The sequence below is a fragment of the Mus musculus genome, chromosome 7, assembly GCF_000001635.26.
Source record: "Mus musculus strain C57BL/6J chromosome 7, GRCm38.p6 C57BL/6J".
Classification (NCBI taxonomy): domain Eukaryota; kingdom Metazoa; phylum Chordata; class Mammalia; order Rodentia; family Muridae; genus Mus; species Mus musculus.
Window position 1 is genome coordinate 75,820,529 of NC_000073.6, and position 27,224 is coordinate 75,847,752.

Genomic DNA, 27,224 nt, shown 5'->3' on the forward strand with positions numbered 1-27,224 from the left:
CATAAAGCAAATCAACCAACCAACCAACCAACCAACCAAAAAAAGACATGCAGGAGTGTAGAGGGAAGAGACCGTGGAGAACAGGAGCCCAGGCCTGCGGTGGTAGCTCAAATCACGAAAGTGCTTGTATTGCAAACAAAAAGACCTGAGCTGAATCCCCAGAATCCTTGTAAAAGTGTCAAGTGTGGTGGTGCACACCTGCACTCCAGAACCGGGACAAGAGAGACGGGAGGACCCTCTGAGCTGGTTGGCAGCCAATGGAGCCTAACAGATGAGCTCTAGACCAATGAGAAAGTCAGCCTGCCTCAAAAGAGGCGGGTGGATGACAGTCCTAAGGACGGTGGCCACGGTTGTTCTCTGGCCTTTATGTATTTGTCAGGTGCACTTGTGGGTATACAGACACACATTAAACAGTAAAGAAGTAAACTCGGAGCTCAGAGCCTGCCCACACCCACTCTGCTTACTGTAGTTATAGCCTTCCTGTTAAACTGATAGACGATGCCACACAGGCTTTGTATATTAAGTCAAGCCTCCCTGCCTTGTTTTCTATTTATATTGAATAAAAATGTTAGCTTTCCTCCAGCTACCTAGAAGGGTCGCCTTCATAGGCTGATAAATAGGGTATACCAAACCAAGTAACAGTTGATAGGATTATCACAACAGAGTTCTGTATTATTTTATATGTTTTGAAAATTCTTTTGGGGGGCTGGAGAGATGGCTCAGCTGGTTAAGAGCACTGACTGCTGCCGGGGCGTGGTGGCACACACCTTTAATCCCTTTAAGCACTTGGGAGGCAGAGGCAGTTGGATTTCTGAGTTTGAGGCCAGCCTGGTCTACAAAGTGAGTTCCAGGACAGCCAGGGCTACACAGAAAATCCCTGTCTCGAAAAAAAAAAAAAAAAGAAAAGAAAAGAAAATTGCAAGAAGGCAGCCCATCTCAAGGTAAGCCCCTCAAGGTTAGGGTGTGGTTGGGGTTTTGAGAACCCCTGTTACAGCTCAAACCGGCTCCTGACCTCTTATCTGATAAGTAAAGGTGCCAGTCTACAGGACCGCTGAAGTTTAAGCTCTCCTGCCTATACCACATAAGCTCTCCTGCCTATACCACACACCCGAGAGAACGAGAGAAAGGCTCTTTTCCTCACTTTCCTGCCTGGGGTTCTCTTTGTTCTCTGAACCTGCTACACAGCAGGATGCAGATGAACCTGGAAACTCCAGATTTATGCCATATAAACTAAAGCCTCCTTGGTTTCACTTTCTGCCACTCGGAGAGCTCTAACTTTCCACACCCAAGCGCCCAAGCGCCCAAGCGCCCAAACGGCTTCTTTCTGCAACTGTGGAAAGGAACAGCCGAGCTTCAGTCTTCAAGACAATCTCTCGTACCTTTGTCTTCTCCAAAGCCAAACAAACTCAGCCTACACCGAGGATCCCTCTGGGCCCGGACAGAGCATACAGCCTTAGCAACTCCACCCTAGGCCCATGGCAGGTATGGTTCTCCGGTATGACTCCTGGGATACAAAGTGGGTCCAAGGATCTGCAGGGCAAATCTACTCCTGTATGGCAGGGGCTAGCGCGTCTCATAGAGGGAGAGTGGTAAGGTTTAGATCTCTCACCTGCCACCCTTCTAGATGATAAGGCAGAGGCTCTTCAGTGGTCTGGAATCATCCCAGAGTCTAAGCTCTGTGAGACCTCCTTTAGGAAGGCTATTCTGAATGAATCCCCGCATCTCCTCTGCATTTATGGCGGTCACAGTGAGCCCCTTAACGTAACACCATGCTCCCTTTGTCCTCTCTAGTGACAACCCCTGGTCACAGCTGTTTCTCTCACGCATATCACCCTAAACCATCTCTGTAACCCCCAAACCATCTCCTCCTCCTCCTCCTTCTTATCACTGAGTGAGAAAAAGAAATAAAGAGGAAAGGCCATGTCTGCTCTGAGGTTTGGTGGAGGAGATTTGTCATAGACAGGCACGTGGGAGAGCAGAGGCAGAGGCAGACACATCCAACAGTGTGCCGAGTGGTCATGACACTGAGTCATGTGGGGAGAAGCAAAGAGGAAGGGAGAGAGAGGAGCCAAGTACAGCAGCCAGGAGGCAAAAGGTACAAAGGGTGTGGTACCCAAAATGTCTGGATTACATAGGGAAGAGCCTCTGTGGGAAGAGTCCAGGGTAGAGGGTGGGGTATGCCAGCCACACCCTGTCATGGGTAGGGACTGAGAGATGCTAGGAGAACCTGAAGGCCAGGTCTGCTTTGAGCCTCTTGTCTGGGTGCCTGTTTACTCTCTGGAGACACCAGGTAACTGCCTCTTCAGTATCTATTCTCATCCTATCTGCCCCTCATCAGCACACTTTCAGGAGCCTTACTAGCCCAGTAACAAACCCTATTCTGGTGCCAATTCAAGCTTTACCAGTGTACAGACAAATGCATTCATGGTCTCTGCTTCCCACTCTGCTATTTCCCCAACTCACCCTCTTCACAGAAGGAGAATTCTATACTCCTCTAAGTTTCACCCAGAGATCCATGGGCCCTAGCCCTCCTGGTAGTGGCTGGGATTCCTCTGGCAGCCTCCGTGGCTCTTCAGGGTTGGCCACAGGTGGCTTGGGTCACAGTCTATATCTATCACATCAGTAAATACCATCCAGGAATCAACCCTTGGCGCTACAATAACTTTAAAGCCTTCTCTGGCTTTGTTGGGCCTACAGAATTGAAGGGCCCTTGGTTGACTAATTGCTGAAAGGGGAAGCACCTGCTTCTTTCTTGAAGAAGAATGCTGTGACTATGTAAACCAGTCTGGCCAAGGGGAAGAAATGTATTGGAGCTGGAAAAGACTCCAGGGCCACCAGAGGCCAATTCCTTTGCAGAACTCTCATTTTGGTCTCCTATGGGCCCTTGGCTCTCACACCTCATTGGCCCACTGATTTCCATATTTCTTGTAATAATGATTGTTTCCCATAGCAGATGCCTCTAATGGAATTTCCCCAGATCTCCTGCCATCGCCCACCAGTCTGAGTCCTTGCTTTGGAGCAGCATTCCAGACTACTTGAAAGTGGCTTGTACTTTTCTAGCCTCAGATAGCCCCACAGAACCAGATGTTTCTGGCTATTGCTTGATCTTCCCAGGTTCTTGACCAATATTCCAGCCATCCTGAGCCCTGACAACTCCCCCCAGTTCCGCAGGAATTATTATTATTATTTTCTTTCTTTCTTTCTTTTTTTTTTTTTTTTTTTTTTTTTTTTGAGACAGGGTTTCTCTGTATAGCCCTGGCTGTCTTGGAACTCACTTTGTAGACCAGGCTGGCCTCAAACTCAGAAATCTGCCTGCCTCTGCCTCCCTGCCTCCCTAGTGCTGGGATTAAAGGCGTGAGCCACCACGCCCAGCTTCAGCAGGAATTATTTACAGAAGAGACTATATCACTCCTGCCCCTCATCATCAACAAAAGTTTGGGATGTCTGATTCCCCAAGAAAGTCCCTTTCCCAAGGGAAAATTAAACATTTAGACAAATGTCCCTATTCCTGCAGGGACTTGAAGAAAGCTCCTGCTTGCTAAAAAGAGAGTTATTCTCCTTTTATCTGGCAAGAGAAGCTTGTGCCTTTCAATTAACACATGACTGTGGTGGCTATTAACTTGTCTTAAAGTCAATGCTAGCCTCTAGGCTCCCTCCCCTGCTCACAAACTCCCCATTTCCCCCTGTCCAATTTAACCCTGAAAAATCTTTCCCCTGGCCTTGGCAGTGTGACTGTTTGGTTCTTTACTGAGTCCAACTTCTTTCTTTCATATATATATATATATATATTTAAAGATCTACTTATTTTATGTATCTAAGTACACTGTCACTGTCTTCAGACACACCAGAAGAGGGCATCAGACCCCATTACAGATGGTTGTGAGCCACCATGTGGTTGTTGGGGTTTGAACTCAGGACCTCTGGAAGAGCAGTCAGTGCTCTTAACCACTGAGCCCATGCTTCATCTTTGGATGAGGAAATCTTATTGAATACCAGGGTCTTCCCTAGAGGCTTCCGTGGGCTCCATTAATAGATCTCCAGTGTTACAGCTCCATTGTCAGAAGGGAATGCAGGGATATATTCAAAGCTGATTTTGGACAAGACTGCCAATACTCTAGCGGTCAGGCTGTGTTAATGGTCCTTAAATAAATCCCCACCCCAAGTAGAACTTGGTAGTGTGAAACCTTGACTATCTTGCGTACACCATCTGTGCTCTTATTTTGAAGGAGGAGTAGGGAAAGGGGCGGCTCAGTGAGGCTGTTCCAGACAGCAGGTTACAAGGTGGCCATCTAGTCTCTTGGCTTCAGAACTGAAGAACAATGCCATTGCTCTTAAACTTGTCAGGATTATTTTCCCCAAAAAGTTGCTTCTGGATCCAGCATTCACACCTAAGACCCTCTTTGGCTACTTTGGAATCACTTAGCCCAGCTGTGCAGGGACAGCACAGCAGCCTGCCAGCTTCCCATCAGACAACAACTGCAGTTCACCCCACGTAGTCTTCTGTCTGGACTGGCCTCTGCAATCATCTCAAAGTTCCCTCTCTGCTATTAAAAGCAAAGAACTGAGGTCCAGAGTTAGAAGACTTGCTTAATGCAAGCAGAGTAGATAGAGATGGGGATCAAACCCAGGCTTTTCTGAGGCCAAATGCCCACACATTATGACTACGACATGTTGCCTCACAAAAATAGAAAGTGCTCGTGAGTTTCTGTCATCTCTGCTCAGGGACCACACATGCCAAGTTTTTTCTTGCATTGCTTCAATTTGAATGTATGCATCATCAAACAAGTACATATAAAAATGTACATTCTTGACTATGGTAACCTAATCCTTTACTAATGAAATCTGTACAATTCACTATAATCAAAAGCTGGTCCGATTCTCCTATATCATCCCTATCAGGCTGTCATTCCCTGACAAGGACTGGTCAGCCTGTTTTCATTCCAGGACAATATCTGACAGAAATAAGGGATGGATATATGGTAGTTAGATCACTGGTTATGCAAAATGTGCCCTCTGGGAGGACATGAATTTATTTAATAGCTTAGTCTTGTAGGATTTAAAATACCAGAGAACACAGAGGGTATGGTCGTTGGGAACTGAATTTGTAGGACCTCTGCTCGCTCTGGTCATTCCTGCTCGCTCTGGGCCCAAAGATTTATTATTATACATAAGTATACTGTAGCTGTCTTTAGATGCGCCAGAAGAGGGCATCAGATCTCATTACGGATGGTTGTCAGCCACCATGTGGTTGCTGGGATTTGAACTCAGGACCTTCGGAATAGCAGACGGTGCTCTTACCCTCTGAGCCATCTCACCAGCCCCTTTTTAGCTTTTCTTACCTTTAGGGATTTTGTTGTTTTATATATGTCTGGTTGTTGGTGGATTTAATAAAGTCAAAGCTTCAAAAATATGTCATGGGCTGATGAGATGGCTCAGCGGTTAAGAGTACTGACTTCTCTTCCAGAGGTCCTGAGGTCAAATCAGCTACAGTATACTTAACATATAATAATAAATAAATCTTCGGGCTGGAACGAGTGGGGACGAAGTGAGCAGAGGTCCTGAGTTCAATTCCCAGCAACCACATGATGGCTCACAACCATCTGTACAGCTACTCATATACATAAAATAAATAAATCAGTCTTAAAAAAAAGTATGTCAGTCCAGCACTCAAGAGGTGGAAGCAAGAAGATCAGATATATCACATTTAGGTTTGGCTGGGCAGTGGTGGCGCACGCCTTTAATCCCAGCACTTGGGAGGCAGAGGCAGGCGGATTTCTGAGTTCGAGCCCAGCCTGGTCTACAGAGTGTGTTCCAGGATAGCCAGGGCTACACAGAGAATTCCTGTCTCAAAAACAAAACAAAAAACAAAACAACAAACAAACAAAAACCTAAACAACCCCCAACCCCCAAATCAGAAAACAGGTATCTAAATTGTTATGCCCAGTTCATGAGAATCTCAGGAGACTGCCAGGAATTGCAAGTCCAAGAGAGAGTCTTTAGTATATGAGTCTGACCCAGATTGCAAGCCTTTCCTGGTTAGGAGTGTGATGATCCAGTCTAGGGGCTTGAGAAGCTTGATAAACACACACACACACACACACACACACACACACACACACACACACAACATACACACACACACACACACACACACACACACCGTACACACACACCATACACACACACACACACACACACACACACACACACACACACACACACACACATATATGTATGCATAAGCTGGGATTATCAAGCTTTGGTGTTACATGACATGATTGGGGAGGCGGTGAAGGAATGCTATCTTTCAAACCTGATAACATTTGTTTAGACAGCAGGGTGGACTGCGCAGCTGGACAGGGGCCTTCCTGACCTGGGAAAAAGAAACTCACTCCATTATCAGAGGCTGGTGCATTTTTGCAAACTGGTCTCAGCTGTCTGGGAACACTTAATTGCCTCTTTCTCATAGTCCAAGAGTGGGCTTTTTATCACTTCAAGGATATTGGCTCCTGCTTCCTTCAAGGGCAGGAGCCATCTGTACCACAGAAATGCTGATTTTTACTCACGGGAGGGAAGGGGGTGCTGTCATGAAAGAGGGATTGTAATATTCGGGGACCAGGCCGTGCTCCCATTTGTCGGCCCTCTCCAAGGGCCCGAGGCATCTATGCTGGGAAAAAGGTGTGTTTGTGTGTGTGTGTGTGTGTGTGTGTGTGTGTGTGTTTGTGTGGAGGGGAAGTAGTGCTAACTGCTCTGTCTCCATGCAGGGACAGGAGAGTACTGGATTTCATGAGCAGAAATGGGTGTATGTGTGTGTCTCTGTGTCTCTTTAAAATCAAATAACGTGTCCCAATTTGCAATCATAAATTCTTATCAATTTTCAAAATTAAAATAAAATTGAACATTAATCCTCTTACAAGTCAAGAACCTAGTGTGGTCCAGTAAATAGAATACTAACAACAAGAACAAGAAGAGGCAAGCCAAGGATGACTCAGCAGGTCAAGGCACCTGCCACCAAGTCAGATAAGCTGAGGTTCAAGGCCAGGATTCCCTTGGTAGAAGGAGAGAACCAGTTCCCTCAAGTTGTCCTCTATCTTCTACATATGTTTGTGACTCATGCACAATGATACTTAGTAACATTTAAAAACAAAGGGGGGGGGGGCAGGGCTGGAGAGATGCCTTAGCAGTTAAGAGCACTGGCTGCTCTTCCAGAGGTCCTGAGTTCAATTTCAAACAACCACGTGGTGGCTCACAACCATCTGTCCTGGGATCTGATGCCCTCTTCTGGTGTGTCTGAAGATAGTTACAGTGTACTCATATACATAAAATAAATGAACAAAACCAAACCAATCCACTTGTCTTAGAACCTAAAGTAACTTCTAAATGACTCGGATCCTCCGCACCTCAAAATTCAAGAGGAGAGGCCATGCGTGCACGGTCCAGAGCAGCCTGCAGGAGAAAATGGTATCTGTTCTCACCCGCTGTTCTGCAGTATCTCAGCAGCTCTCTCATGGACTTTGTGCCCTCCAGGATCAAAATGGTAAAAGGCTGCTACTTCCTGTTCCCCCGCCAGAGGGCAGTGAATGAAGAGAAACCGTAAGCCATGGAGCCCTTAGTGAAGAGAGTGCCTGGTAAAATGGCTCAACGGGGAAAGGTGCTCACCTCGCAAGCTGAGTGAACGGGCCTCCATCCCTGGAACTCACAGAAAGAGGGAAAGCAAGCAAGCAAGCAAGCAAGCAAGCAAGCAAGCAAGCAAGCAAGCAAGAACCCCCGCAGAGTTTCCTCTCATCTCTGCACGCACACCATGGGATGAGTGCCCACACATGAGGGAATCATGCACACACAGAGAACAATGTTTGGTTAATTAATAATTTAAAGTAGTTTCTTCACTGAAATTAAGACTCAGATTTTGGCAGTGTTTTGCAAGGTATGGAGCCTGGAAGAGAGACAGCTGTGAAGGACAGTCCCAACAAAGAGCATGATGTTCACCAGGACATGCTAGAAAGATGTCAGGCCCGGCTCAGAAATGCTTGGTACAAAATGGAGAGTGATTCGAAGTAGAAACTGTTAAAAAAAATGGTTTTCCTTTTTTTGTTTTGTTTTGTTTTTTCAAGACAGGGTTTCTCTGTGTAGCCCTGGTTGTCCTGGAACTCACCAGGCTGGCCTTGAACTCTGAAATCCTCCTGCCTTTGCCTCCCAAGTCCTGGGATTAAAGGCGTGCGTCACCACTGGCTGGCAAAATATTTTCAATAAGTAGAAAGAGCGTCCTCTGGCCACTTTCCCTCACTACACACAGACCTGAGGAAGTCACTTCTCTGGGCAAGCAGCTGAATAACATGACTCTTTTGAGCAGTGGTGGCTCAAACATTTTTTTTTTTAAGATTTATTTATTTATTATATGTAAGTACACTGTAGCTGTCTTCAAACACTCCAGAAGAGGGAGTCAGATCTCGTTACGGATGGTTGTGAGCCACCATGTGGTTGCTGGGATTTGAACTCCGGACCAGCAGTCGGGTGCTCTTACCCGCTGAGCCATCTCTCGAGCCCCATGGTTCAAATTTTTAATCTCAGCACTTGGGAGGCAGAGGCAGGCGGATCTCTGAGTTTGAGGTCAGCCTGGTCTATAGCGTGAGTTCCAGGACAGCCAAGGCTACACAGAACCCAGTCTCGAAAAATAAAAACAAACAAACGGTAGAGAATTGTTGGTGTGATAAAGGAAAATAGAAAGCAAGAACCATCTGTGTGTTCTTCACAAGAAACACTCCTTATATGTAAAGACAAGTGGAAATCAGTGGGTGGGAGGGCTTGAAGGAGTAGCTCAGGGTAGAGGGCTTTCCTAGCAAGAGCAATATGGGCTTAATTCTCAGTGTTTCTGGGAAGGAAGAAAGGAGTGGGGAAGGGAAAAAAGAGGAATGGAGGGAGAGCAAATGATCAAATGGATAGAATAGCTAGGTTTTGTGGCATATGCCTACAGTCCCAACTACCAGGGAGGCTGAGGTAGGAAGACCACTTGAGCCCATCAAGTTAAAGACCAAACTAGGAGAGATGGTGAAATCCCACATTAGAAAAGGAGAAAGCTGGCTGGGCGTGGTGGCACACACCTTTAATCCCAGCACTCGGGAGGCAGAGGCAGGCGGATTTCTGAGTTCAAGGCCAGCCTGGTCAACAGAGTGAGTTCCAGGACAGCCAGGGGTATACAGAGAAGCCCTGTCCCGAAAAACAAAAAAACCCAAACAAACAAAAAAAAAAAAAACAAAAAAAAAAAAAAAAAAAAAGAAAGAAAGAAAAGGAGAAAGCCGGGCTGGAGATGGCTCAGCGATTAAGAGCAGTCAGGTGCTGAGTTCAAATCCCAGCAACCACATGGTGGCTCACAACCATCTGTAATGAGATCGGATGCCCTCTTCTGGTGTGTCTGAAGACAGCTACAGTGTACTTATATACAGTACATAAAGTAAATAAATAAATCCTTAAAAAAAGAGAAGAGAAGAGAAGAGAAGAGAAGAGAAGAGAAGAGAAGAGAAAAGAAAAGAAAAGAAAAGAAAAGAAAAGAAAAGAAGAAAGCCCAGCGTGGTGGCCCATGCCATTAATCACAGCACTTGGAAGTCAGAGGCAGGTGGATCAATGAAGATGAGCCTGGTTTATAGAGTGAGTTCCAGGACAGACAAGGCTACACAGAGAAACCCTGTCTTGAAAAGCTCTAGAACTAGAGGGGTGGGTCAATTCAAATGGCAAAAGATTTATTTATTTATATGTAAGTACACTGTAGCTATTCTCAGAAACCCCAGAAGAGGGCATCAGATCTCATAATAGACGGTTGTGAGCCACCATGTGGTTGCTAGGGTTTGAACTCTGGAAGAGCAGTCAGTGCTCTTAACCTCTGAGCCATCTCTCCAGCCCTGCATTTGTCATTTTTAATGTGTATTTGGAGATGGCAGCAGTTTCCCTGAACCCACTGGTTTTTCAGGCGTCCCACAACTTGAAAGAACTGTGTCCATCATCCTTATCATTGGACAACCAGCATCCAAGTACCACATCTATCACTGAAAATGTGCCTGGCTTCCCACATGCCACTTATCTCAATGAACCACATGCCAATGAACAGTATCGCAGTCACACATATACACACACTCCTTACTAGTAATGAGATCCTTAAATTTTCAACTTGTAAATAACGTTCAAAATCTGTTTTTAAACTTCATATTTACGGTCAGTAGGTCAGCCTGGTCTACAGAGTGAATTCCAGAATAGACAGGGCTACCCAGAGAAACTTTATCTTGAAAAACTAGAGCCAGAGGCAGTAGTGGGGTGGGAGAGTGCTACTAGGGCTCAACAAAATAGTCAAAGGAGTACATTGATCTGGGATTCCCAGACAGCCAAGCCCCAAACAATCCCAAAGCACTCCAGGGATTCACAGCAGGGGAGGAAGTCAGGGAGGCGAGCCCCTGTGAGGCACTGCCAGCTTCTAGCTCAGAAGTAGAGAAGAAGAAAAAAAGTCTGGTTTTTGTCTACACTGATCCAAGCTGACTGAGGGCTTGCACTTATGGGAACACTCACTGGGGATCTGGGGATTCCTGAGTATTGACTCAGAACTGACAGGTTAACCCCTCTAGGTGTGAAGGAAGAATCACCCAGCAGGAAAGAAAGGTAACACACTCCTGGACAGTGCTTGGACCCTATACAAAAAGGCTACCAATAGTCTGAGCTAGAGCAACATGGCAGAGGGAGGCAGAAAACCCAAAGTAAAGCCGAGGAGGGGTCAGCACAGCCTGCTACGGAGCTATAACGAGTGGTCCGATTAGATCCAAAGTATTGAGAGTCTTCCCCACGCCCCCAAACCAGGAAAAAGATGGGTTTCCTGTGAGGACCACACTGTTACCCATGAAAAATGGCCATGAGAACTGGAAGGAAGGAATAAAGCGGTAACCATGGAGATGATGGTTGTGTTAACTATTAAAATTAAATAGGTCAATTTGTCAGAGACACCCAAAATTATATTTCTAGAGTAGAGCAACAACGTAATAGAAAATGAGAATGTAAAATGACTGCTATTTTATAACAGCATCGAATGTTTCCAAACTCATGAACCCATCAATGTTCATTGAGCAGCTTAACACTGAGTATTTAAAAAGCAAAACCACGGCCGGGCGAGGTGGTGCACGCGGATTTCTGAGTTCGAGGCCAGCCTGGTCTACAAAGTGAGTTCCAGGAAAGCCAGGGCTACACAGAAAAACCCTGTCTCGAAAAACAAAAAACAAAAAACCAAAAAAGCAAAAGCACACAATAAAGGTACTGACATTAAAGAAAACAGTAGTGGAGCCTGACAAATACAGAGGCAGATGCTCTCTGCCAACCATTGGACTGAGCGTGGGGGTCCCTGATGGAGGAGTTATAGAAGAAACTGAAGGAGCTGAGGGGGTTTGCAGCCCCACGGGAAGAGTAACAGTGTCAACAGGCCAGACCCCTGGAGCTCCCCCGGGACTGGACCACCAACCAAAGAGTACACATGGAGGGACCCATGGTTCCAGCTGCATATATGGCAGAGGATGGCCTTGTTGGACAACAGTGGGAGGGGCCGCCCTTGGGCCTAAGGGGGTTCGTGCCCCAATGTAGGAGAATTGCCAGGGCAGGAAGACAGGAGTGGGTAGGTGGGTGGAGGAGCACCCTCATAGTGATAGTAGGGAGGGGGGATGGGATAGGAGGTGTACTGGCTAGTTTTGTGTCAACTTGACACAGCTGGAGTTATCACAGAGAAAGGAGCTTCAGTTGAGGAAATGCCTCCATGAGATCCAACTGTAAGGCATTTTCTCAATTAGTGATCAAGGGGGAAAGGCCCCTTGTGGGTGGGACCATCTCTGGGTTGGTAGTCTTGGGTTCTATAAGAGAGCAGGCTGAGCAAGCCAGGTGAGGCAAGCCAGTAAAGAACATCCCTCCATGGCCTCTGAATCAGCTTTTGCTTCCTGACCTGCTTGAGTTCCAGTCCTGACTTCCTTTGGTGATGAACAGCAGTATGGAAGTGTAAACCAAATAAACCCTTTCCTCCCCAACTTGCTTCTTGATCATGATGTTTGTGCAGGAATAGAAACCCTGACTAAGACAGGAAGTTTCTGGAGGAGAGACCTGGAAAGAGGAAAACGTTTGAAATGTAAATAAAGAAAATATCCAAGAAGAAGAAGAAGAAGACAAAGAAGAAGAAGAAGAAGAAGAAGAAGAAGAAGAAGAAGAAGAAGAAGAAGAAGAAGAAGAAGAAGAAGAAGAAGAAGAAGAGGCAATAGCTGAAAGACTCTCTGGGTCCTACATGTAATTTAAATTCCCTTTAAGTCTAGATCATTTAAATAAACTAGTATTTTTTTCCTGAAATACAATATTGGAAGAATAATCTGAACTGTTGTGTAGATTAAAATAAAAGTAAGTAAAGAGCTACTGATGGTCTGGAGAGATGGTTCAGTGGTCAAGAGAACTGGCTGCTCTTACAGAGGACTCACATTCGTTCGCAGCACCCACATGGTGGCTCACAACCACATATGACTTCTTTTACCTCTTTGTACACCAGGTACATGTGTGGTACAAAAACATACATGCAGAAAAAACACCCATGCACATGAAGAAAAATAACAAAAAGCAAACAGAGAAACATGCCACAAGCCTGCTTCTGAGGGTGTCCCCGGACAAGCTAGGTGAATGCTGTGAGGGGACTTCCTTGACATTCAAGTTAAAGAGACCAGAATCCAGCAGGAGCACAGGAAGGATTTTCAGACTTGAAGGTGCAGCCAGAGATGCTCAGCCAAGGACACTTGGGCATCCTTTCTTTCCTCCATCGTGGGTCAGTGGGTGACGGAGGATGTCCTGCATCCTTATTACATACACCAGGGAAGAACTGAAACTTCTCAGCAGCCAGGGAAGCAAACTGTGTGTCTTTGAGGGACTTGGGGCTGTTCTCCTGGCACTGGGAGAGGTTACTTAAGGACCACTCCTCACAGTTCCCCCTGAAGCCCTGGCTCACTGCCTCTCAGGATGACGGGCTTGTCTTAGTGACAACCCTATGAAAGTTGCCCCAGTCTGTGTTCCAACCTTCGGTGCCAAGTTCATTATCATGTTCTGTAAGGATCCTCTCCTTTTTCGTCAACTCAAGAAAGTTCCTCAAACTGTGGGTAATGTCACGTGAAAGAGGAGGCTGTGTAAAATCTGGCAACAGTAAAAGTTGTGGGACTGTAACAGCCACAGAGTTTGTATGGAACCAAGCTTACACTGGGTCGGAGATATTCCTTGCAGCGTCGACCCATGTTGCATTAAGGATATTCACTACAGCCGGCCTCCGAGCACACGCATGCGCATTTCACAGTGCATGGACCGCTCTGCTCTGTTGCATGCTGCCGAGAACACCCCAGATCAGATCTGAGATTATTATGTGCTAGGAATCGCCGTGATTTCTTACTGTGTGTCTAATGTTTTCTGCTCTTATAGAAACACAATGGTTCAGTCACAGACAACAAAGACTTGTGATATCTTCTTACATCGTCCCACCGAGTTGGGTGATGGTTGGTTTAGGATCAGTTTGGAACACTGAGACTCACCTGAGCAAGGATCCTCGCTTGAAACAGTCCTGACTGTCCTGCTGAGGCAGGCCTGCAGAGGGTGGTGCTTTGTGCTAGCAAGGCAGATGAACAGAACAGAGGGAAGGCTGCTCACCCATCCTCTGCTTCTGTACAGCCTCCATCCCCCTACTGCTGCTGCCTCCTTCTTGCTATCAGAACCAGCGTTAACAGACTCCAGTTGTTGAGTGAGGACCAGTGGCTTCCAGGAACCTTCCATGCATTTGGTGTAGGACAGGGATTGTTGAAACATCCCTCTTTGTGGACTGAAAAACTACCAGATGTTGGTTTCTCCAGTGACACACAGCTGGGGGTGGGGGTGGGGAGGAGGAGAACAGGCTCCTCCCACTGCTGAGGCTCCCTGCCCCAAGATCCTAGAGACCACCAAGTTCTCTTCCTCTCAGGTATGAGACACGGTTGTTAATATTTAATGTAAGCCGATTTAATAAATTCATTGTAAAAATGTAACTTTATTTGTGCTTTATGCGTATGGGTGTTTCCCTTGCTTGTATATCTGTGCTGTGTACAGTGTACAGTGTATGTGGAGGCCAGAAGAGGGTGGCAGATTGTCGGGAACTACAGTTAGGGATGGTGGTGAGTTACTATGTGAGTGCTGGAAATCACCCAGGTCCTCTGGAAGAGCAGCCAGTGCTCTTAACTACAGAGCCATCTCTCTGTCCCCAGATAAATTCTTTTAACCCCTATACTCATCCTATTCGTGTGTTCCTCTGGAGGACCTGACTATACAGTGTGTAGCTATCAGAGATGTCTAAGGTTAGATTGGGTTGTGTCAGACAAACAGCACATCTATCTCACAGGTCAAACATTTGTATTCAGCTTTAATAAACAGCACAATTACATGCACACCAAAGAGTTGTTGAAAAGAAATTATTTATGATCTACTATCAGTAAGTGTTTGCTTTACCCACCTGTTTTATAGATCTCTGTACCTAGCGTGAGCTTTAGTTTGAATATCAAGTTGACACAATCTAGAGTCATCTGAGAAGAGGGTGTCAACCAGGGATTGCCTAGATGAGATATCGTGTGTACAGGTCTGTGTGGAGAGGATACTGATAACCTTAATAGATGTGGGGGCCCTAACAGTGGGAGACACTTTTCCTCCCTGAGTTTGGGTCCCGGATTGTATGAAGGGGCAGTAGTGGGCATGCAAACCTGAACTCACTGCTCTCTACTCTTGACTGCAGAAGTGTGGCCAGCTCTCCCAAGCTTCTACTCCCCCATGATGGACTGTAATCTGCAACCGAGTATAAATAAGCCCGTTTCCCCTAAGTTGATTTGTCAGGGTGTTTTACCACAGCCACAGGAAATGAAACATCTGTGGTCATGTAAACATTTCTCAGATGAGAAGGAAGGACTCGAGGCAAAGACTTAGGAAGCCCTGCAATAGGCACCTGGGCATCAGGTCTTCTGAGCACTGCTGGGAGGTTGCCCACCTCTGATGGTCTGCCTAGTAAATGGTAGAAGCCAGGGAATGCCCAGGCTCTAAGACATAAAACAATGCTCCTCAAACCGTCCTAATGCTGCAACTTTTAACAGTTCCTCAAGCTGTGGTGACCCCAAGCATAAAATAATTTTCATTGCTACCTCATAACTGTAATTTTGAATCATTTCATCAATATCTGTGTTTTCTGATGGTCTTAGGCAATGCCTGTGAAAGCATCATTCACGGAGAACTCCTGCTCTAAAAAGTTTTGCTACAAAACAACTCAAAAGGCAATATCATTAAATATCTACAAAGCGGGACACAAGAAAACTAGTCTGAGGCTGCTGAGCCCACCCTTTGCTTTCACGAGAATTAAGGGACATTTTATGACACAGGTGTACCTCAATGTGCTTTGTAGGTGAGTGCAGGTTCTCAAATGGAAGAGCCACAGGCTTTCTGGAGCTTTCTATGGCCCTGTGGGTTCCCAAAGTGGGTCTCAAAGTGGGCCTCCTCTCTTTCCTCCACCATTCCAGTCCTATTGGAAATCTGCCTCAGTCATGTCACACGGGGGAGATGTTCTCTGCCACTCCCTCCAGATGACAGAAATGTGCTTTATGCTGATGCTCAGGGATGTCGCTCTTCTGTCCCTAGGGTGGGTACCAGAGACTGACGAAGGAGTCGGGCACAGACCTGAGGACAGGTGAGTCTTCACAGTCTCCGTCCTCCTCATCAGGACTGTCCTGTCCTGAAAGGAGAGCCTGCCATATTTCAGTTCTAGTGTCTTGCAACATGGATCCTTCTCTGCTCCATGGCTTTTGCCGCACTGCCCTGTGTGTGAGTGTCTGTCTTTCTCTGTTTCTCCCTGTCTCTCCCTGTCGCCCTGTCTCCCTGTCTTTCCCTGTCTTTGTCTCTCTCTCAAGCTTGAAGTCTTCCTGTCTTCCTTGTTATTAGCACATTGACTGACAATAATATTTTTCATGATAAGTTGTCAAAGGGCCATTGCAAAAAATTCGGTAATGACCATTATTAACCCAGTGTCTGCCAGCTTTCTCAACCCTTGGCTGTTAGAAACTGCTAGAAATCCATGGACTCACACTCAGTGCAAGACTGAATTTGGTATTTTCGATGTGTCCTGCAGCCACACAGGACTTTAGACTGTACTTACAAACACTTGCTCCAGAGAACAATGTGATGAGTCCCTGCTTTGCTGAAGCAAAAACAAACAAAGAAACAAGCAAACCTTGGTTTTCCACGAACTCAGGATGGAAAGTGAGGAGTGTGCCGTGGAGGAAAGTACCCAGGAAGCTCACACAGTCATGCAGCCGCCTTAGTGGTGAGGCCGTGGGCTAATCCATCCACGGAGTCACAGTCAGAACAGACCCTGGGAGATGGTGGAACTTCAGATAGAGGGGCCTGAATAGGGGACTAGTTATCATGGCTGTTCCAAGAAAGACACCCCCTTCTTTCTGTCACTCTCTTTGCTCCCTGGTAGGCATGAGTTGAACAGTTCCTTTCTCCACAATCTTCATTACCACGATGCTCTCACCTCAGGCCTAAACTAAGGCAGCCAGAGAACCACACTGGGAACCTCTCTAGGCTCCAAAATGAGCCCTTCCCTTTTGGTCCCTCTGGTCCTTGTCAGAGTGATGGACCTCTCTCAGATGTGGGAGTCTCTAGAAAGGTTCTTTGTCCTCCCAATTCACATGACCTTCTGTGGACTTCTGGAAGAGTGAAGCTTGCTCCTCCCCCTTCTGCATTTCTGAGGGTGACAGGGCTTATTCAGTCAACCTCTGAACCTTGGAGTCAATTTTGCACAACACAGGGTCCCAGCTTTTCCAGGGATGCTGAGGGTCTGAACCCGGGTCTCCATGGTTTTGCAGCAGGCACTGAAGCAAAGGAGACAGCTCTCTAGACCTTGCCTTGCTTCTCTGGATGTTAGTACTTTTCTGTTTAAGTTTATGATGCTCTGTGGGTAAGATTTGTGTAAGATGTGAGGCTTAGGTTAATGTTTTGTTGTGTGTGTGTCTGTTTTAGCTGCTTCAACAGTGTTTTTTGTTTTTTAAATAATAATCCTTCTGCGAGAAATAATTTCAGGGTTGCAAAGAAAGAGACCCTCATTCCAAGACAAACATGCCTTTTTCTGCGAGAAATAATTTCAGGGTTGCAAAGAAAGAGACCCTCATTCCAAGACAAACATGCCTTTTGATCCAGAGGATGCACTCAGAAGAGACACAGAGGCAGTGTGTGCATTCGGTTTGTCTAACTCAGGTGGTGACTGGATCTTTTCCCAGTTGACTGAGGTCAGGCCTCACTCTAGCATTTAATTGGCTAGTCTGAAAAGATTTGGTGAGTGGGAAATGAAGGTAAAAAAGGGAAGGGTGTCACTGCCATCAGCCATCAGCTTCCTGGAATGCAGTAGGAGGCCTTGTGTAAACCAAGGTTTTCCTGGGTGGAGGGATTCAAACACTTGCATCAAACTCTTACAAGGTGATGGAAACAAAAATATCGGAATCCCTTGTTCTAAACAGGAGTTTATAGTGTTTGATAGAAGAGAGTGGGATTTGATATTTCTGCACTTCTTCCGTTGAACTGATTCCCTATCTTTGTCTAACATGGGGTGAGCGAGTCTCTGTGGCTGAGTTCCTGATCCCTTCGTGGATCTCATTGAGCCACGTCTCCTTAAAGCCAATAACTAGACACTTCCCATCCTAAACGCTGAGTGTTCAGAGCAGGGAGCCTGATTTCTCCCCCTTGTTCTTTCTTCCAGATCTGAGATGAAACCTGTTGTGAGCTTGTCATGGATGCTCTCTATCCAATGCTACTCAGTTAAGTTGCTGAGAGCTTTGATCACAAAGAGTGCTGGGTCCTGCCAGGAGCTTTTGAAAGTTCCTTATGTGGCAGAGTATGCTGATCGGTTTTGGATTATAAACAAGCCTTCCTTGTCTACCTTGAATTAACCCAACCTTGTCATGGATCGCTATCACTGAACTCTGTTTGCTAGGGTTTTTCAGAAGGCTTCTGTGCTTAAGTTCATGAGAATGTCATAGATACGTTCTCTCTGCCCTTTGTCTTACTGGTTTCAGCTGGTTTTGGAGAGAAGGCAGTACTGGACACATAAAGGACACTGTGATGTTCCTTCCTGTACTGACTATTCTTGGCTGTCACCTGGATTGACTTGAGAGTTGCCCTGGGGAGAGTAAGGGGGCCTGTGGGTGTGTCTGTGAGGCTGTTTCTAGAGTGCCTGGTGCTTGAGTCAGTGATTGAGTTGGGTGAAGACCCACCCTGACTGGGGCTGGCTCTGTCCAGTAGGCCCCAAGCTGAGGTGGAAGGAAGAGGGAGGCAGATGGCACATGTGGAGGCCACTTCTCCTGAGCAAATGACCCTGTGTGTGCTGCCTTGGTTTGAGGACCTCAGTCACCAGGTCCCTGGCCTTTCCTGCAGACTCCCACTAAGGGCTGTGGAGGCAACCTCCTGGCCCTCAGCCTTTGAATGAGGCTGACTTACTGCTCCCTGTTGTCCTGAAGGTACTGGATTGGTGGCCAGAGCCACTCACTGAGTCCTTTGTCCCTTCAGCATGGGGATGACAATTGTAGGGGTGTCCAACCTGCTGTGGTGTCAGCCAACCTAATACATCTTTTAAAATGATAGGTGAAGTTGGCCCAGCATGGTGGTAGACACCTGTAATATTAGGATTCAGGGTCATATGGATATTTCTGAGTTCAAGGCAAGGCTACATAGAATTCCAGGACAATCAGAATTATAGATAGACCCTGTCTCAAACAAACAAACAAGCCAAAAAATCACACCAAACCAAATCAAACAAACAAAGAAACCCCTAGTTTTTAAAGATACAAATGATATGTATGCATATATGGGGAAAGAGACAGACAGACAGAGTTATATAACGTATATTTTGCCAGAGAACCTGACTAACAAACTCTGTCTTGGTTCTTGGAATGCATCATGTATCTTTGGCATGCATTTAAAAAAAAAAACATCTCACAGAATTTTCCAATAAAATTATCAGGACCCAGGCAATTCATTTTTGGAATCTGTTATGCTAGTAATATGATTCTTTACTTATTACAGGACTAGTTAGATTCCTTTGCTCCGTTTTGGTTTTAGAGAAGTTGATTGGACCTTTTTTAAAGCTGATAGGTCCCTTCCACTGTAATTATGAGAGAGCTAAGGGTTTGTGGTAAGTGCTTCTTTATTGCCCACCCTCCTCATTTCTGGAGACAGGGTTTCTCTGTATAACAGCTCTAGCTGTCCTGGAAATCACTTTATAGACCAGGCTGTCCTCGAACCCTGAGATTTGCTGTCCTTGCATCGTGAGTGCTCAGGTTAAAGGAGTGTGTGTACCACCACCCCCCAGGCCTATTTTGTTGGTGTGAACTGTGATCCATGCCTTCTTTCTGCTTTTGTTGGTCTTACTAGATGTTTATCAATTTTCATAATATTTTCAACAATATAATTTTTTGTCTTATTGATTTTTTTCTATTGTTCTCATGTTTTCTTTCTCTCTGTTGTCTTAGGGTTTCTATTATTCTGTAGCGACACCATAGGGATGCTTAGAAAGAAAAGCATTTAATTTGGACTGACTTACAGATCCTGAAGTTTTTCATTCGTTATCCTCATAGCTAGAAGTATGTTGGCCTGCAAGCAGACATGGTGCTGCAGAGGGAGCTGAGAGTTACTTCCTCCAACAAAGCTCCACGCCCACTCTAACAGGTCACATCTCCTCATAGTGCCAGTCCCTTTGAGCCTACAGGGGCCATTTTCTTTCAGAAGACCACAACTGGTTTCTTTCTTTCTTCTTTCTCTCTCTCTTTCTTTCTTTCTTTCTTTCTTTCTTTCTTTCTTTCTTTCTTTCTTCCTTTCGATTTATTTATTTATTTATTATATGTAAGTATTACACTGTAGCTATCTTCAGACACTCTCAAAGAGGGCATCAGATCTCATTAATTGAGCCACCATGTGGTTGCTGGGATTTGAACTCAGGACCTTCGGAAGAGCAGTCAGTGCTTTTAACCGCTGAGCCATCTCTCCAGCCCCACAACTGGTTTCTGCTCTTTATTGTTTCCTTCAGTTTTCTTGCATTTGATGCACGCTGCTTTGTTCCCCCCCCATATAGAAATATCACCGTTTGTTTGAAGTATTTTACTTTTCTTTTGTACATATGGTCAAAGTGAGGAAGTCGCTTCTCTTCCTCTCCCATGTACGACTGGGGAACTGACCACTCAGGTCGTCAGGCTGGGTGGCAACCATCTTTAGTACTGAACCAACTCCTCAGCCCCCCAGTGAAATGTTTCATCTTCAGGAAGTCATTACAGAGTTCTGCTATGTAATCTCTGCTGTGATGGCCCGCTTGAGAAGTAGACGTTGACATGCGTCTCATTTCTGTGCTCTTTTGCCTGATAGAGATTTCACAATGTGTTTACCTTCATATCAGATTGAATATTTAAAACGTGTTCTTTAAGAAGAATTTATTTTTGAGGGGGCTGGAGAGATGGCTCAGAGGTTAAGAGCATTGACTGCTCTTCCGAAGGTCCTGAGTTCCAATCCCAGCAACCACATGGTGGCTCACAACCATCCATAATAAGATCTGACACCCTCTTCTGGCTACAGTGTACTTACATGTAATCAATCAATCAATCAATCAATCTATCTTTAAAAAACAAAGAGAAGAATTTATTTTTGAATTTCATCCATGTATCTAATAGTCTGGTCGCATCCCTTTCTCTACCCTTGCATCCTTCTCCTACCTTTCACCCCCCCTTCCTCCTTTGCTCTTTTCCTTGTTGTCTTGAAGTGGGAACTTAACTTATTACTCCCTGATATTTTGAATGCTGTCAACCTCCCGTGACTCCTTCTGCCTGCACCTCACACGTTTTGATATTTTATATATTTTTTCATTTGTTAATAGTCCAAAGTGTATATTATATTATTTGTTGTCTGTAATGTTATCTCATTCAGATGGTGACACAAAGAATTTCAGCTCAAATTCTCAACCCTTTCATGTACAAAGAGAAAAGAAGAAAACACAATACTCCTCCAAACCACAAGTGTGCATTTGTCACAATTCAGAGCTACCCTGTGAATCCCGGATGGCCAGGGAAACTGTGGGTGGGCTGGGGATGTAGCTAAGTAGCTTGCATGAGGACCTAGGTTCAAACTAAAGCACCAACACCAAACCAAACCAAACCAAACCAAACCAAACCAAACCAAACCAAACCAAACCAACCCAACCCAAAAACCAACGAACTAAAGAGGCGTAGTCACTGTGCTTGCTGTGTGTGTGTAGGCTTCATGGCAATTTGGTCTTCTTACCAGAGAGAGACAGTCCAAGGTATGTGCCAATGGATACCCTAAGTCAATCTTCTTTTGGATAATAAGTAAACACTATCTCATGAAGAGGATGCCTGCTTTACCAGTTGATTTTTCAGGGAACTGGACTTCTGTGACTTTTTAATGAAGCTATGCATAACAATCAGTTCATGGGTTACACTGTGGGAGTTTTCATACATGTATATGATGTGAGATGGTCGACTCAGGGCAATGAGCACGCCTGTCGTACAGCACGCCAAACACTTGTCATTTGTGTAGGGAACATTCAAAGGCCCCTGTTTCTAAATATCTTGAAGAACATAGTGAACGTCAATTTTTTTTTTTACTGATTCTTTGTGAATTTCACATCATGCACCCCAACTCCGCCCATCTCCCTGTGCCTTCCTATCTGCCCTCTGCCCTTGGAACCTTCCTCTCAAAATAAGTAAAAATAAAACAAACAAAACAAAACAATCAAACAACCAAAATTTTCCATGTGGAAGCTGGAGTGTGGGACACTGTGTCCTACAGTACACCCTTTTGTCCACACATCTTTACTTGTAAATGTTCAGTGCGATGAGTCATTGGTCTGGTTCAAGGCCTCTGGCTCCTGCTACACCATCAGTACTGGATCCTCACTGGGATTCCTCTCAGACATCCTCTCGCTGCCCTATGTCATGGAGATACTGCAGCTTTGGATCTGCAGGACTGGCCCCTTCATGCATTCCAGGAGTTCACGGTTGGGGTAGATGTTGGGGGTGGGGGGGTCCAACTCAAAACCTTGGATGGGGACCTGGGTGGTAGGTGAGTTGGCCAACAAGCCAGCTCTTCCACATCCACACCACCAGAGTGAGCTCTCCAGCACTGCCTGGGCTAGTTCACCCAAGGTTTTAGCCAGCAAGAGGCCAGGCCAGCTCTCTTACCTGCTGCAGGGATGAAGGGTTAGGGTCATTTGTGTTGGGAACAGTCAAAATCCTCCTTTTCTAAATACCTTGAAGAACATTGTAAAATTTTAACTGTATCCACCCCTCCCTGCTGTAACACATTACATTTTATCTCCACAGCCTAACTGATCTCACTGTAATTACCCACATAATGTGCCCGTTATGTGACATTTAATATTATATTGGCTTAAATAACATCGTGGTGTGTGTGTGTATGTGTGAGCGCGTGCGTGTATGTTCTGAAACAAAGTCTCATGTTCTCTGGGGTTGGCCTCAAACTTGTTATGTAGTGGACACTGGAATTGAGCTCCTGCTCTTCCTGCTTCTGTGTTTTATCGCTGGGATTGCAGGCATGTACCAGTTTGTATTATTATTCCTTTCGAGATTTCTTTACACCAGCTGATATGAGGGCCCCAGCACATATACAGCAGAGGACTGCCGGGTCTGGGTTCAGTCAAAGAAGATGCACCTAACCCTCAAGAGACTGGAGGCCCCAGGGAGTTTAGAGGTCTGGTGTGGTAGGGATGGGGGGTAGGGATATCCTCATGGAGACAGGGGGTCGGGGAGGAAGTATGGGATGTGGAATAGTCGAAGGGTGTACCAGGAGGGGAATAAAATCTGGAGTGCAAATACATACATACATACATACATACATACATACATAGAAAATTCTTACAACACTAAAAAATTTTTCCTTACTTTATTTTTCCTTTTTCCTTCCTTCCTTTATTTCTTTTTCTTTTGTTTGCTTTTTGGGATACAGTGTTTCTCCATATAACAGAGCCTTGGCTGTCCTGGACTCAGTCTGTAGACTAGGCTGACCTCAAACCCACAGAGATCTGCCTGCCTCTGGCCCCCAAAGTGCTGGGATTAAAGGTGTGTGCTACCACCCCTGACTGATCTAGCTTCTTTTTATTTATGGCAATTAAAGATAATTAAATTAAATATGATTTAAGCTGGCTATGGTGCTGCAAAAATTTAATCCCAGCTCTCTGGAGACAGAACCAGGAAGATCATAAGGCTCACCTCTAGGGATTCCACCCACTTCCTTTGAGTCATGGTCTACTCTTAGCCTGGAACTTGCCATCTTGGCCAGGCTGACTGCTGCTCAGCATCACATTGCAATCCTTCTGTCTCCTGGGGTCACAAACACTTCATTCCACCAAGTCCATCCTTTAAGCACATGTTTTGGGGATCAACTTATGTTTGCAAGGCAAGGAATCTGCTGATTAATTATTGCCCCATCCCCATTTCAGAATTTTTAGGACTTTAAACTAGCTGGGTGTGGTGGCATGCAGCTTTAATCCCAGCACTTGGGTGGCAGAGGCAGGTGGATCTCTATGAATTTGAGGCTAGCCTGCTCTACACAGCGAGTCCCAGGTTAGTCAGGGCTAGGTAGAGAGAACTTGAAAGACTTTAAAATGTGGGTTACCTAAAACACTAGATAGATGGCGATCTTAGTAGGGATAGAGTAGGGTGTGGTTGACACCAGGCACCTGTCCTTTCCTCTTGCACGTTAACAGAGCCCCGACTTTGCTTGAAGAAGGAAAATATTTACACAAAAGTTCACATTGTCCAGCTGCCCTTGCAGAAACAAACTGGTATTTTATTTGTGTCATATTTAATTTTGCCCTTTCTGTCATATGCTGTATAAGAGAGTTCTGAGCAGGTGAGGATCTGGGGAGAGGAAAGGTGGGAAGGAGCTGCAGGGAGCAGAAGGAGGGGAAACTGTGTGGAGATGCATTGTCTGAGAGAGGAACCTATTTCCAATAAAAAAAAAAGTTCAGCATGACACACGGTTTATTTTTTTATTGGTTATTTTATTTATTTTCATTTCAAATGTTATCCTCCTTCCTGGTTTCTCCTCTGTGAACCCCCTATCCCATCCCCTTCCCCCACTTCTATGAGGGAGCTCCCCTATCCACCCATCCACTCCCACCTCACTGCCCTAGCATCCCTCTATGCTGGGGCATCGAACCTCTACTGGACCAAGGGCCTCTACTTCCATTGATACCAGATTAGACCATCCTCTGCTACATAAGCAGCTGGAGCCATGGGTCCCTCCATGTGTACTCTTTGGTTGGTGGTTTAGTCCCTGGGAGCTCTGGGTGGTCTGGTTGGTTGATATTGTTGTTCTTCCTATGGAGTTGCAAACCCCTTCAGCTCCTTCAGTCTTTTCTCTAACTCCTCCATTGCGGTCCCCTTGCTCAGTCTGATGGTTGACTGCAAGCACTCACATATGTATTGGTCAGGCTCTGGCAGAGTCTCTCAGGGGACAGCCATACCAGGTTCCTGTCAGCAAGCACTTCTTGGCATCAGCAATAAATGACACAAGATTTATTAGTAGTACTTCAAAACCGTAAGGCCTACTGTGGCAGTTTGAATAGGAATGGCCCCCACAGACTCATGTGTTTGGATGATTGGCCTATAGGGAGTGACACTATTAGGAGGCTTGGTCTTGTTGGGATAGGTGTGAGCTTGTTGCAAGAAGTGGGAAATTGTGGGGGGCCAGCTTTGAGGTCTCCTCTGCTCAAGCTTAAATAGCAGGCCAGCCCCAATTAAATGATTTCCTTTACAAGAGTTGCCATGGTCATGGTGTCTCTTCACGGCAATAAAACTCTAAGACACCAAGTATGTGTAGCACGGAGGCTTCTGAGTTAACTGTGGTGGGCCTGCACCCCAGAACTCCATGTGTGTTGGGCTGGCTTGGCAGGTAGGGGCTTTGATAGTTGTTGCGTCCGCTCTCGACCAGCAAGAGCGACACGACCACCAGTCCTTCTAACAACAGTTTATTCAGCAAACTTCAGTCTTCCTCTCTCTTGTTTCAACTTTATCTCTCTTTACTTTATCTCTCTCTCTAACCCGGGCCTCTCACTCTTATATACTCTCAGCCCTCATCCGATACTCATGGCAGGCCATGTCACCTCACCAGGCACACAGCTTCAGCTAATCAGGGCAGCAGGGGCATGTCTCCACCAAAATGGATTCACCAGTATCCTGGTGCACCTGCGCAGCTCTCACGGTGATTGTGGCTTATTTTCAGGTGTATGAGGAAGTCAGGTGCAAGTCATAAGACTTAGCTGCAGTCCCTGGCGCCTTCTTGGGACTGCTGCCACACCCGCTCCTCACAGATAGGGGGATGCTCCAGGGTCTGTGCTAATGCTGAGGCAGATGGCAAAACAGGCTCATTTCTTTCTTTCCTGGCTTCCTCTCTAAATTCAATAACTCAATACATGTTCTTGGCTCTGATTTCTTTTTATTGGCTATATTTGCTTTTAATGTATGCCACTACCTAATTTAGGCCCCAGAGTTGAAGACTGAAACAGTGATAATGTGAGCCAGATTTCTGATGCTTGGCATGTGTAAGTTCACAGACAGTCTTAAAAAAAAATACTCAATGCTTATGAACTTGCTAAGAATCAATTTTGCATGGGAGGCTTCATCCAAGCAATAATTATATAAATGCTTTTGCTTTAGGAAATTGGCAGGGCACCTATAACTATAAATGCTGACTGTCATTCATTTAATGAAACAATTATTTGATGCTGCCCTGTCCCTTTGGAAAGTTTCTTGCCAGCACATTAGACCACCGATCAGCTCTGGCCAAGGCTCCTCTTAAATATGGGAACCCTTCCATCTTAAATGTCTCCAGATCTAGGCGGTATGGAGACACCCTCTTGAGCATTTACTGGCTCCCAAGCCCTCCATCTTTACAATAATCCTGTAGGAAAGGTTTAATGATACTCCTTCTGCCTGCAAGAACCATCCATCAGAGCATCACATAGTGGGGTGTGGTGCGGTGAGAAGAAAGAAGCCGATGGAACTTCAAGACCAGATTACAAGGTCTCAGAATTATAGCACACAGGCAGGCAGGCAGGCAGGCAGGCAGGCAGGCAGGCAGGCAGGCAGTCTCTCTCTCTCTCTCTCTCTCTCTCTCTGACATAGAAATCTAGAAAATATCCTCCCTCCCTTTTTTTTTTTTTTTTCCTTTAAGACAGGGTTTCTCTGTGTAGCCCTGGCTGTCCTGGAATCAACTTTATAGATCAGCTGGTGTGGAAATCAGATTGGCATTCCTCTGCCTTGTGTGCTGGGGTTAAAGGAGTAAGCCCCCACCGCCCAGGTCTAGTAACTCTTTTAATTAATTAATTAAATGTATGTGAGTACACTGTAGCTGTACAGATGGTTGTGAACCTTCATGTGGTTGTTGGGAATTGAATTTTTAGAGTCTCTGCTCGCTCCGGCCCAAAGATTTATTATTATACATAAGTACACTGTAGCTGACTTCAGACGCACCAGAAGAGGGCGTTCTCATTACAGGTGGTTGTGAGCGCCACTCCCCAGCTCATCTAGTAACTCTTAAATGAACTAATGGATGCGTTGGGCAAGTGTGATGTCTACTCTTGATCCTCAACTTGATTATATCTGGAGTAGCTAAAACCCAAGCAGCTGGGCTCACCTGTGAGGGATTTTTTCCTGGTTGGATCATTTGAGATAGGAAGACCCTTTTTTTTTTTTTTTTGAGCCAATTTCATTCTTTTTTTTTTTTCCATTTTTTATTAGGTATTTAGCTCATTTACATTTCCAATGCTATACCAAAAGTCCCCCATATCCACCCACCCCCGAAGACCCACCCTAAATCTGGGCACCTTCTAGCGGCAGCCTGGAAAAAGGACCTGGAAGAAGCAAGCTTTTGCTCTTTGTCTGCCCTTAAGTTTCACAGGTAGGGTCATTCTTTCATTGTATTATAGCCAACTTCTTCTGAATTCCAAGGTATACTGAAGACCAGCTGAAGCATCCAGCCTCGTGGACTGACAGTTGGACTCTCAGACGTTATATCCGGAGACAGCCATTGTTGGGCTACCCCGGCCACAGCCTGAAAGTTACTCTAATAAATTCCATATGTGTGTTGTATGTATGTATGTA

The 27,224-nt window shown here is 45.6% G+C and overlaps 1 long non-coding RNA gene across 1 annotated transcript; it reads left to right on the plus strand.

The window, feature by feature from the left end:
* The first annotated feature begins 2,009 nt into the window (after positions 1 to 2,009).
* Gm51489 lies at positions 2,010 to 27,184 on the plus strand. Its single transcript, XR_003946804.1, has 3 exons — positions 2,010 to 2,095; positions 15,682 to 15,730; positions 27,072 to 27,184. It is a non-coding gene; the product is annotated as a predicted gene, 51489 (long non-coding RNA).
* The last annotated feature ends 40 nt before the right edge of the window (positions 27,185 to 27,224 follow it).